Raw genomic sequence first — 11,755 nt, 5'->3', positions numbered from 1 at the left:
CGCTCAGTCCCTGCTTGCTCCAGCCCAAAGCTTCATTTATTATTATACATAAGTTCACTGTAGCTGACTTCAGACACACCAGAAGAGGGCGTCAGATCTCATTACGGGTGGTTGTGAGCTACCATGTGGTTGCTGGGATTTGAACTCAGGACCTTCAGAAGAGCAGCCAGTGCTCTTACCCATTGAGCCATCTCTCCAGCCCCTGGAGATAGTTTATTAAGGGGGAGGAAAGCATTCTTGAATATGCACATGGCTAGAACTGGAAACGGTCCATCGAGACATTTGCTTCATGAGCTTTGCTCCTGAGCTTGCCCATGTTCACGGAGGGTGCCGCCCTCTTTCTTGCTCTGGTTCTGTCTGCCTATCCAGACACTAAGTGCTTTCTTACTTTTCTTGCCGAGATAAAATACACAACAAAGACAACATAAGGAAGGAAGAATTTATTTCAGCTCATAGTTCAAGGTCACAGCACATCTTGGTGCTGGAGGCTCAGTGATAGGAACATTGGTCATCTTCAGGAAGAAGAAATTCATGGATGCCAATGCTTAGATCTCGTCTCTTCTGTTTTATATGGTCCAGGATTTCAGCCTAATCTAGCAACTCCATCACAGATATACATGTCCAAAAGTTTGTTTCCAATAGTGATTCTAAATCCCATCAAGACTAGCCATCACTTGGGCCTGCATCCTAGGCCTGCTTGTTCTGGCTCTCTGAGCACTATCAGTCCACGCAGCCATTCACAGACACTTATCTTTAACTTAAACACAGTTTGCTCGCTCTCTACTCCTGGCAGGTGCACAAATTCACAGCTTGCCTGTTCCGTTGTTTCCTCCAAGATTCTGATGGTGCTCAAACTTCCTTCTGATTCTGTTTTGAAAGTCTCTTATCTTGAAGACAGAAAGCCAGCAAGAGGAAACCCAACATTATTAGAAGCCACACATGCTACTCAGTACTGGCATAACTATATGACCTACCTTCAATAATTCTTAGCTTGGGGGCTGATGAGATGGCTCAGTGGTTAAGAGCGAAGACAGCTCTTCCAAAGGTTCCTAGTTCAAATCCCACATGGTGGCTCACAACCACCCTTAACGAAATCTGATGCCCTCTTCTGGAGTGTCTGAAGACAGCTACAGTGTACTTACATATAATAAATAAATGAATCTTTAAAAAAATAATAATTCTTAGCTTTGTAAGGAACATATTTCACCTGGTTTTGTTTGTTTGCTTTTGCGACAATGTCTTACTATAGCCCTGGTTGATCTGGAATTCTGTATGTATGTTAGGCTGCCATGAAAATCAGTGGGATCCACCTGCCTTTGCCTTTGGAGCAGATTGTTAGTTGTCAAAGAAGACTTACTCAAAGAAGAAACTAGAAAGAAATCAGATTTAAGGCTCTCTACCTCTCTCTTTCCCCATTATCCTTATTATTGTATTGTATTGGTTTGGTTTGGTTTGGTTTGGTTTGGTTTGGTTTGGTTTGGCTTGGCTTGGCTTGGTTTTTTGGTCTCCTGTCTAGTGATGGGGTGATGGGGTGAAGAGGGAGGATAAAGGTCAGGAAAAAAAACTCACAAAGCAGCATTCTTTCCCAGGTACATCCCATCCCAGAATTGAGCAATCTCTTGCTTTTCTCAGCCAGCTTTACTGTGCCTTTGTATCCTTGATGCATTTAAAGAAAAAAAATAGAATAAAAAAACCTCAATAAAGATATTTCCTAATCTGATTTTTCTTAATGTCAGAAGGAATTACGAGAGCTTATAAATATTTAACAAATATTTAATTTGCACTGCATTCAAAGGAGAAGTGATTATGATAACTCATGTTAATATTTGAACTAGATAACATTTTAGGTCAATTAAATAATGATAATATTTAAGGTAGGTAAACACACTGTTTATTTCCTCCAAATTAACTAGTCAAACTCCATGACATTTTCAAGCATTATATACAGAGATCTGTCCACTTCTCATTTATTTCCTGGGTTCTGGGCTCATGAAGGATCCCACAATAATTCAGAGAGGGCACCAAATGCTCAATTGTTTCATTACAAAATGACCTCTCCCAGTTTATAGCAGACAAAAAACTGCTTTAGCACAGAAAGGCATGAGGGGCTAACCCACTTCTTAGCACTGATAGACACATGAGACCTAAAGCTTACCCAGACTAGAGGATGGTCCAAGAGGCCAAGGGGTGGGAGGCAGAGATGGGATAGTGATTTGGTTTTCTGTTTGTTTGTTTGTCTGTTTGTTTGTTTTAAAGACAGGGTTCCTATGTAGCCCTGGCTGGCCTGGAACTCAAATATGTAGACCACGATGGCTTCGATCTCACAGAGACCTGCCAGCCTCACCCTCCCACGTGCTATAATTGAAGGCACATGACACCACATGCAGCCTGTATGGGATACTGCTGTGAGTTAACTATTGCACACTGCCCTGGGATGGGTGTTAGAGGACAGTTCAGGCACTAGAGTCTCAGACAGGGGTAGGGAAAATATTTTTACCTCCTGTGGCACTTTGGGAAGCCAAGAAATCTTGGAGCATCCCCACACCATCAAACATACTGCTAGTACCAGGCTGGAACAGACACAACACAGCACAGACCTCTGAGCTCCCAGGCAAGCCATCTATCTACCCTTGCCCTTGTTCCAGGAAGAGCCGTCAGGCTATAGGGTCTCAGCATGAGACTGTGAATATTGGAGTTGGTGATGTTGGAAATGCATATAGATATGTTTTCATACCCTTGAGGGCCTGTCAACCACTGTGTGGTGGAGGAGGCACGGCTACCTTGGGTAAGTGGTCAGTGCTCCACATTGGGCATCGTTGCTGGCTTCTGTTTTGAGTTCATTCCAAGATGATAATCTTGAATATGATGTGATTCAGAACGGGTGTCGCAGACCCTCTGGGTCCCTGTGTCTGCGTGGAACGGGGTCTCTCAACGCCGCGGGTGGGCAAAGCGTGGATGAGTGACAAACAGACACACACAGGAGAGTTTGTGTGGAATCTGAGTGTAATTTTACAACTCGAGCATCAGACTTTTTAATGCAGAGGACAATAAGGAAGTTGGGTGACATATTCGCAAGGTACAATTGAGGTAACCGGAATCTTACATAAAACAGAGGAATGCAAACACAAAAGGTCTAACAGGAACTACCTGGGATAGAATTCATTGATAACAGCTGGGATCAACAAAGGCTCCACCTAAGATTCACTAATCTTAGAAGCCAGGGTCAAGGGCTTCGTGTCCTTGCCATAGTTCCTATTTTAGTCTCTTGTATAGTCCACCTTTCCCTTAGGCCATTGTAAATACGTGTGTATGGGTGTAACTCTGCTATAGTATCTATTCTGGTTTCTCCTTTGGTCTGAAACTTCCTTCTTCCTTAGTGATGGTAAATTCCTGTGTAAGGGAGTGACTTAGCTTTTACAATCTTACTGAATTCTAAGCCCTTGATCTTGGTCAAGGACGCCCTTGGACTGTTGGAACACTGGTGGAAGGCTTTAGCCATGTCAGAATTCAATTTTAAAAAGCACTTATAATAAGAAAATACTGAAAGAGAGCACGTGGATCCATACACTAGACTAACGCGGGAATGAAAAATTACTGTATGGGTAGAAAAAGCTAGACTTAGAGAGCTTCCTTAAAACTCTTTTGCCTCATGAGTGACTTTTAAGCCTCTTTTAAGCTTGTCCAGTTGACTCGACCAGAGAACGTAGCAAACGGGTAAAGATTCATGGCACCTTAAGATTAGGGTGGAGTATGTCAAGTGATATATGTTGCCCACATTATTATTAAAAGTGCTGGGCTGGCAAGCTGTCTTAGCGGGTAGGAGCAAGCACTGACTGCTCTTCCAGAGGTCCTGAGTTCAAATCCCAGCAACCACATGGTGCTCACAACCCACCCATAATGAGATCTGACACCCTCTTCTGGTGAAGAAGTATAGCAAAATTCCAGGCTTTTGGGCCCAGGCTTGGGAGTGTGGCTTTTGTGGCTTAGTGCTCCAGGTGCTGGTCATAAAACAGATAGCGACATTCCTTCCTCCACCCACCCGCTTCCTGGGTTCAAAGAGTGTTCATTCAAAGAATGGCACCCTGACCATTACTGGAACCTGCAATGCAAATGTGCTATCTTTAGGGGCTCTTAGATTGTTAGGGGCTCTTAGAAACTGTCTTGAGAGATAACCTGACACTTGTGACTTTGCACTTCCTTGTGACTCTTAACTGGTATTTTTAGTATTTTCAAATAACGCCCTCCCCACCTCCTTGAGTTGTGGTTTCTTCCTTTAAATACCCCCTTACTTAGCTACTCGGGGCGCCACGGTCCTCTACCCCTGCGTGGTGTATGATCGTGGGCCCTAGAGCGCTCTTGAATAAAAATCCTCTTGCAATTTGCAGCAAGATCTTTTCTTGTGGGTGATTTTGGGGTGTCGCCTCTCCTGAGTCAGAACGTGGGGGAGTCCTCACGTTGTGGGTCTTTCACTGGTACGTCTGAAGACAGCTACACTGTACTTATTTATAACAATAAATAAATCTTTGAAAAACATAAAAAATAAACTAAACAGTGCCAAGCTTCACAGCATTGTTCACAGAATGAGGGCATGCCTGTAATCCCAGTGCTTGGGATTGGACACATGAGATGAGGAGTTTGAAGTCAACCTGGGGTATGTGAGAGTGACTCAAAATAACAGTAATGACAAAGCCAGGGGTTAGAGAGATGACTCATTAGTCAAGAGCACCGGCTTCTTTTCCACAGTACCTGACTTAGCTTCCCAATATCCATATGGTGATCACAACTATTTCTAACTGTAGTTCTAGGGGATCCAAAGCTATCTTCTGGCCTCCATAGGAACCAGGGACACAAGTGGTGCACAGATACACATGCAGGCAAAATGCCCATATACATACAGTAAATTAAAAAGTAAGTAAAGGCCGGGCGTGGTGGCGCACACCTTTAATCCCAGCACTCGGGAGGCAGAGGCAGGCGGATTTCTGAGTTCGAGGCCAGCCTGGTCTACAGAGTGAGTTCCAGGACAGCCAGGGCTACACAGAGAAACCCTGTCTCGAAAAACAAAAACAAAAACAAAAAAGTAAATAAATAAGATTCTTTAATATAGTTTAAAATATATAAACAACCTATTTTTCACTCCTTTGGAGAAGATAAAGATGCTTTACATGTTAAAGGCCATAATGGGCCCCCAGCAGATGTGTACCAGGCTAGATACCCCCTTCTTGCATCTGTAAATGCTTGCCTAAAACTAGGCTCAGGGCTCCACCTTCTTGCTGTGTCAGGGTGGGCGGGGATACCAAACTCAAGTTTGAAGAAAGAGATCCTAATGCGATTGCATTGGATTTAGCTCCTTGGTGGTTTTTTGGGGGTTCATGAACGCTTCCTGGTGCAACACCTCATCCTTCCTTCTCTCCTCTTATGTGCCTCTTATGTGCCCCTTTCCATTCATCTCCTTTGTTATTCTAGGAAACTTTACATCTGCTTTCATTATACATATATTATGTATCTATATAAAACTGACAATCTACAGAGAGAAGAAACACTAATATTTGCCTTTCAGAGATTGAATTAACTCACTTAACATGGTGATCTCCATATTCCTGCCGAGGACATAATTCCATTCTTCTTTATGACTGAATTAAATTCCATCGTGTGTATACCTCACATTCTGCACCCATTCCTCTGCTGCTGGACACCTCGGTTGGCTACCATCAACTTGGGCGTGGTTGAGTCCTTTGAGTAAGCTTCTAGGAGTGGTACACCTGTGTCACACAATCTGTTGATGCTGAGGAGCCACCTTCTGGTGTCCACAGTGACTACATTAACTTCCATTCCCATCAGCAGTATATAATGGTTCATTACTCCATGTGCCCATCAGAACCTCTTCCCCTTTTAAAACAGCATTTTAATTACTTCTTAGAGAATCTAAAGCAATGTATTTTAACCGTAACTATCTCCTTCTACTCTCCCCACCCCCTTCAGATCTATCCCTCACCTCCCCACACCCTCCTAGCTTCATGTCCTCTAATTTATTTATTTTTTAATCTGGATGTGATGGTGCAAGATCTTTATCCCAGCCTTTATGGGGCCGGACAGACAAACCTCTGTGAGTTCCAGGTCAATCAGGGCTACATAGTGAGACCTTGTGTTAAAACTTATTTAAAAGGGGCTGGAGAGGGTTGGTGAGATGGCTCAGCGGTTAAGAGCGCCGACTGCTCTTCCAAAGGTCCTGAGTTCAAATCCCAGCAACCACATGGTGGCTCACAACCATCTATAATGGGATCTGATGCCCTCTTCTGGTGTGTCTGAAGACAGCTACAGTGTACTTACCTAAAATAAATAAATCTTAAAAAAAAAGTTATTAAAAAAATACCCACCTGAGTCCAAGTTATGCTTCTCATATACTCATGAGTGTAGGGCCATACACTGGAGTGTGGCTGACCTACCAGGGCCCACAGCCTTAAAGTAAACTGACTCACCTTTCCCCAGAAGCCATCTGTCACTAGCTTCGCAGTCAGGGGTGGGAGCATGTGAGTCTTTCCCACCTTCTTGCTAGAACGTTGACTGACTAGGTTGTGTGCAGGACTTGTGACAGAACCACAGCTTCTGTGAGCACATGTTCAGAAGACACTATTTCGCTCCAGTCCTACTGACCTCTGGCTCTTGCTGTCTTTCCTCCCCATCTTGCTCGATGTCCTCTCAGTCTTGGGCAGGTCCATTTGTGGCTGGGCACTCCACTGACACTTTGACCAGCCATGATTCTGTGTGTTATCTGCAGTCCACTGCAGGAAGAATCTTCTCTGATGAAGACTGAGCTGCACTAATCTGGGTACAGAGGTCCAGGTTTAGAGGGCAGTTTGATACTATGTCCATTAGGCAAAATAATAGTGATAGCCTCACCCTTCGGGCCTGTGAGCTCCCAACCATGGATTCTTTCACAGTTTTAAAGTATGAGGCATGTTTGTCCTCCTGTGGAGTGGTTTTAATTTTCATCAGGATACAGTTGGTTATCCCCATAAATATTAGTGCCACTACTATATCCATTGACTTATCCTACCAAGGTGGTTATAATAGTCAAGGCTCTCTAGATGAGCAGAACTTATAGAATGAATCTGTCTCATATCTATATCTAAATCTGTATCTACATCTAATCTATTTCCACATATATGGAAAGGGTATTTATTAAATGACTTATAGGCTTTTGTATACATCTGTCTATATGTATATGTCTATATGTCTAGATCTATCTATATGATATATCTATCTGTATCTACATTTATATAGATACCAAGGCCTGTAAGTCATTGGATCCCATGACCGATGCATTGGATCCCATTACAGATGGTTGTGAGCCACCATGTGGTTGCTGGGAATCAAACTCAGGAACTCTGGAAGAGCAGTCAGGGCTCTTAACTGCTGAGCCATCTCTCCAGCTTACTTGTAAGTCATTCTAATAGACTCTCTTCCTATATGTGTATGTATACATACATATTGAGAGAGAGAGAGACAGAGAAAGGTGATTTATTACAATGACTTACAGGCTGTGGTCCAGCTAATCCAACAATGACTGGCTATGAACAGAAACTCCAAGAACCAGTAGTTGTTCAGTCCACAAGGCTGGATGTCTCAGCTGGTCTTCAGTATATGCTAGAATCTTGAAGGGGTGGGCTATAATGTCAGTGAATGAATGGACTTGCTGGCAAGGGGAGATCAAGCAGGCAAGTAGCAAAACCTTCCTTCTTACGTGTCCTTATGTAAGATCCTGCTGAAGATCCTGGACTCAGATAATATGCAAAAACAAAGAGCATTTATTCTGCAGAGACATCCAGCATTGGGGGTCAAACATTCTCCAAAATGGCAACCCCTGACAAAGGCACACAGGCCTTCTTACAGAGAACTGGGGGAACTCTCTGGAAGGATCAGATAGCCTACATTTTCATTGGTGGGTGCTAGGGGTCACAGGTGGTCAGTGGTCTGCATTCCTATGTCATGATCATTCAATCATGTGATGAACTAGGGCTGCCCAGCACAGATGGACCGACCGTGTTGAGACATTGCCCCATGTCTGTGGTTCTCCCTAGGCTGTACTTTGGGAGGGGGTTTTATGGTCTTGTTCTGGATTTTATGGTCTGTTCCAGAGCTGGTGTTTTAGTACCTAGTTTTTGGTACTTATGGTCCATTCCCGGAGCTGATGCCTTATGGCCTTTTTTTGAAATCAGACCTGGTCCTTAAAAGGGAGACAAATGGGGTTTATGTTGCCCTTTGGTGTGTATGCTTAAATATATAGAGCATGCTATGGAATTCTTTCCTGTTAGTTCTGAGGGTTTAAGGAGTCTCTGCATTGGACACAGTTGTTTGCTTCTCAAATCTGGTAGTTTATCTGTTGTTTTCTTTTCTTTCTTTTCTTTTTTTTTTTTGTTTTTTGTTTTTGTTTTTTGAGACAGGGTTTCTTTGTAGCCCTGGCTGTCCTGGAACTCACTCTGTAGACCAGACTGGCCTCGAACTCAGAAATCCACCTGCCTCTGCCTCCCGAGTGCTGGGATTAAAGCTGTGCGCCACCACTGCAGGCGTGTTGTTTTCAATAAAGTGTACGATTCATGTATTCGGATAAAGAAAGCCCCTTCTTCTGTCCAGCATGGCCTTGGTGGGGCCAGAAAACATGGTTCCTGCCCCTGGGACAGGGCCAGCAGGTGTAGGACCCCAAGTGTCAATGGCTACCCTGGGTGTAAGACTTGTTTGTATAATAATGTACACATTTCATAGTCCTCCAAAGAATGTCCTCTCTGTTAATGTTAATGACTCCATGGTAATCTGAGACTGTATGAGCCTAGGAGGCGAGGGTGTGGGTAATGCCTCAGGGAAATGGTAAAGGCTGGGATCTCCCTTAAGGCTGTGGAAAAGAACTCTAAAAGCATGAGTTCAAAAATATATAATTTCTCAACTAAGCAAAAAATAAGGATGCAGTATGAACGAGGAGCTTCATGAATCTAAAGGAACAAAGGTAGCTGCACTGAGCCAGCTTGTCAGCAAGATACAAAAGCAGGCAGATTCCTGAGTTCAAGGTCAGCCTGGAACACAAGCAGACCAGGCCCAGGTGTGATAGAAATGGTGGCTTCAGGACGGGGTCCCGGCCAGGTAGTTATCTGCTGTGCTTTACAGAGGCGGGCAGATCTCTGAACAACTTTGCAATGTTAATAGGAAATGTGTGCTTGCTGTCTCCTAAGAATTAAGGGGCTGGGGTCAAGGGGTGCTTACTCCTAGGGTTATCAAAGGGAACCTGGAATAAGTAGCTAAATTGATATGTAAATCAAAAAACTGGGCTTTTGGTCTTCATGAGATGAGCTAGCAAAAGATGATAGCAGTTCTTTTTTAGAAATTTTCTCGGGAACAAAACACCCATGGAAGGAGTTACAGAGACAAAGTTTGGAGCTGTGATGAAAGGATGGACCATCTAGAGACTGCCGTATCCAGGGATCCATCCCATAATCAGCTTCTAAACGCGGACACCATTGCATACACTAGCAAGATTTTGCTGAAAGGACCCTGATATAGCTGTCTCTTGTGAGACTATGCCAGGGCCTAGCAAACACAGAAGTGGATGATCACAGTCAGCTATTGGATGGATCACAGGGCTCCCAATGGAGAAGCTAGAGAAAGTACCCAAGGAGCTAAAGGGATCTGCAACCCTATAGTTGGAACAACATGATGAACTAACCAGTACCCCGGAGCTCTTGTCTCTAGCTGCATATGTATCGAAAGATGGCCTAGTAGGCCATCACTGGAAAGAGAGGCCCATTGGACTTGCAAACTTTATATGCCCCAATATAGGGGAATGCCAGGGCCAAAAGAATGGGAATGGGTGGGTAGGGAAGTGGGGGGCGCTATGGGGGACTTTTGGGATAGCATTGGAAATGTAATTGAGAAAAATATGTAATAAAAAATATTAAAAATTTAAAAAAAAAAAGAAATTTTTTCTTTCTGTCTTAACAGGATTTCTGTTGGGAAATCCATGGATAGCAAACACAGCTCTTTCAGAATTTTTCATAGCTCTTTTAGAATTTTTCTGGCTTTCTGATTTTTGATCAGAAAACCCAAGAATTACTTTTAGAAATGTTCTAACAGGATTTCTGACTTGGTCAGGTGATCCAACATTTTTTTTTTTTTTTTTTTTTGGTTTTTCGAGACAGGGTTTCTCTATGTAGCCCTGGCTGTCGACACTGAAACTCATTTTGTAGATCAGGCCGGGTCATATCCGCCTGCCTCTGCCTCCCAAGTGCTCAAGTGCTGGGATTAAAGGTGTATGCAACCACCACCCGGCTATCCAACAATTTTTTATAGCAGCTTTTCTGACTTTGGTCAGAAAACCCATGAGCTATCCTGACAGCTTTTAGAATTTTTACTAGTAGAGAGCTGTCTCAAGAGTTTTTTAAATAGCAAAAAAAAAAGTCTAGAGCAGAGTTGAACACAGACACAGGGGGAGAAAGAGAGAGAGAGAGAGAGAGAGAGAGAGAGAGAGAGAGAGAGAGAGAGAGAGAGAGAGAGAGAGAGAGAGAGATCTGAAAGCCACCTCAGCAGAACCTAGGCCATAGCTTGGACCCATGATTTGACTTGAGTCATGTGTTTTCTGCCCTTCCAAACACCCTTTCTCTCAGAACCCCTCTCCAAGCTGTGGCTGGTTCCTGGCAAACATGTTTCTTCTGGTTTCAGATCTTTGAGAAAAGTTTGAGGAGGCATCTCCTTCCCCACTTCTGTCCTTTTAAAACAGGCCCCTAGAGCCAGTCACCTGTCAGGGTTCCATGTCTCCTGCAGGTGTCATGCTGGCAAATGCTGCCTGTCTTGGTGAGAGCCCCACGGGAGTGTAAACTATCCACAAGGTCAAGCGTTAAATCTAGCCTGCTAAACCTGGCACTTGTACTAACGTCTCAGATCTGAGCAAGTCTTCTCTATCATACTGACCTAGGCTCTTGCCAGAACAATTTCACACTTCACCAGACTGAAGGATTCTTACCAAAGCCTTCCATCCAGTTCACCTGCTCTAGGCAAGCCCTTATGTAAAAGTGTTTATGAAGGCACATGTTCAGCACACTGTTAAACCAAAAGGGTTCCACCCCTGTGGGTTGTGATCCCTTTGGGGGTGTGTGTGTGAACGACCCTTTCATGGGAATTGCCCAAGACCATCAGAAAACAGATATTTACATTTCAATTCATAGTGCTGATCTACCCACATGAAAGACCAAGTCAGTGAGCAAAGTCAGCTCCACTCAGCCTCCTGAAATCCCTTCTGACTAGGAACAACAGCAAATGTGCTTTGACAACCTGTTTATTCCCTGATAATTGCATGACTGTATTTAGTCTCCTTTAAAAACCCATCAAAGTGTCAGTGCTTGCTTTTACTCAGGTACAAAGTGGAATTTTTTCTTGAAGCAAAAATGAGTCAACTCCCCAGGTCTGTAGCAGTTCAGCACAGAGGTTCTCAGTAGTCTCCACTCTCCACTGCAAACTGCCAGGGCTGAAGTCTGCTCAGACCAAATGGACACTGGGGTGTTCTTGGCCAGCAGAGCAGAATATGCTGTTCAGCACTTAGCACCAGGAAAGAACCAGAAGGGACAACAGGGTAGGCAAGCAATAACTCCAGCCTGGCCCACCTCAGTGGGTCCTAACACTGACAGCAAGTCGGTACTTGGTGTCAGGCGCAGCAGGCACCGCAAGGACAGCAGGGACAGCAGGGTGAGGCAGGGTGGGCCCCTATGCTGGCATC

At 44.0% G+C, this 11,755-nt stretch overlaps 1 non-coding gene across 1 annotated transcript; it reads left to right on the top strand.

Moving 5' to 3' along the window:
* The first annotated feature begins 10,032 nt into the window (after positions 1-10,032).
* Positions 10,033-10,092, top strand: LOC147001667 (U7 small nuclear RNA). The gene has a single exon (XR_015044770.1). It is a non-coding gene; the product is annotated as a U7 small nuclear RNA (small nuclear RNA).
* The last annotated feature ends 1,663 nt before the right edge of the window (positions 10,093-11,755 follow it).

Source organism: Mus caroli, unplaced genomic scaffold (assembly GCF_978045245.1).
Source record: "Mus caroli unplaced genomic scaffold, Mus_caroli_1 scaffold_12, whole genome shotgun sequence".
NCBI lineage: Eukaryota > Metazoa > Chordata > Mammalia > Rodentia > Muridae > Mus > Mus caroli.
The sequence above is the reverse complement of the archived record's forward strand: the minus strand, read 5'-3'. Positions and strand labels throughout refer to the sequence as shown.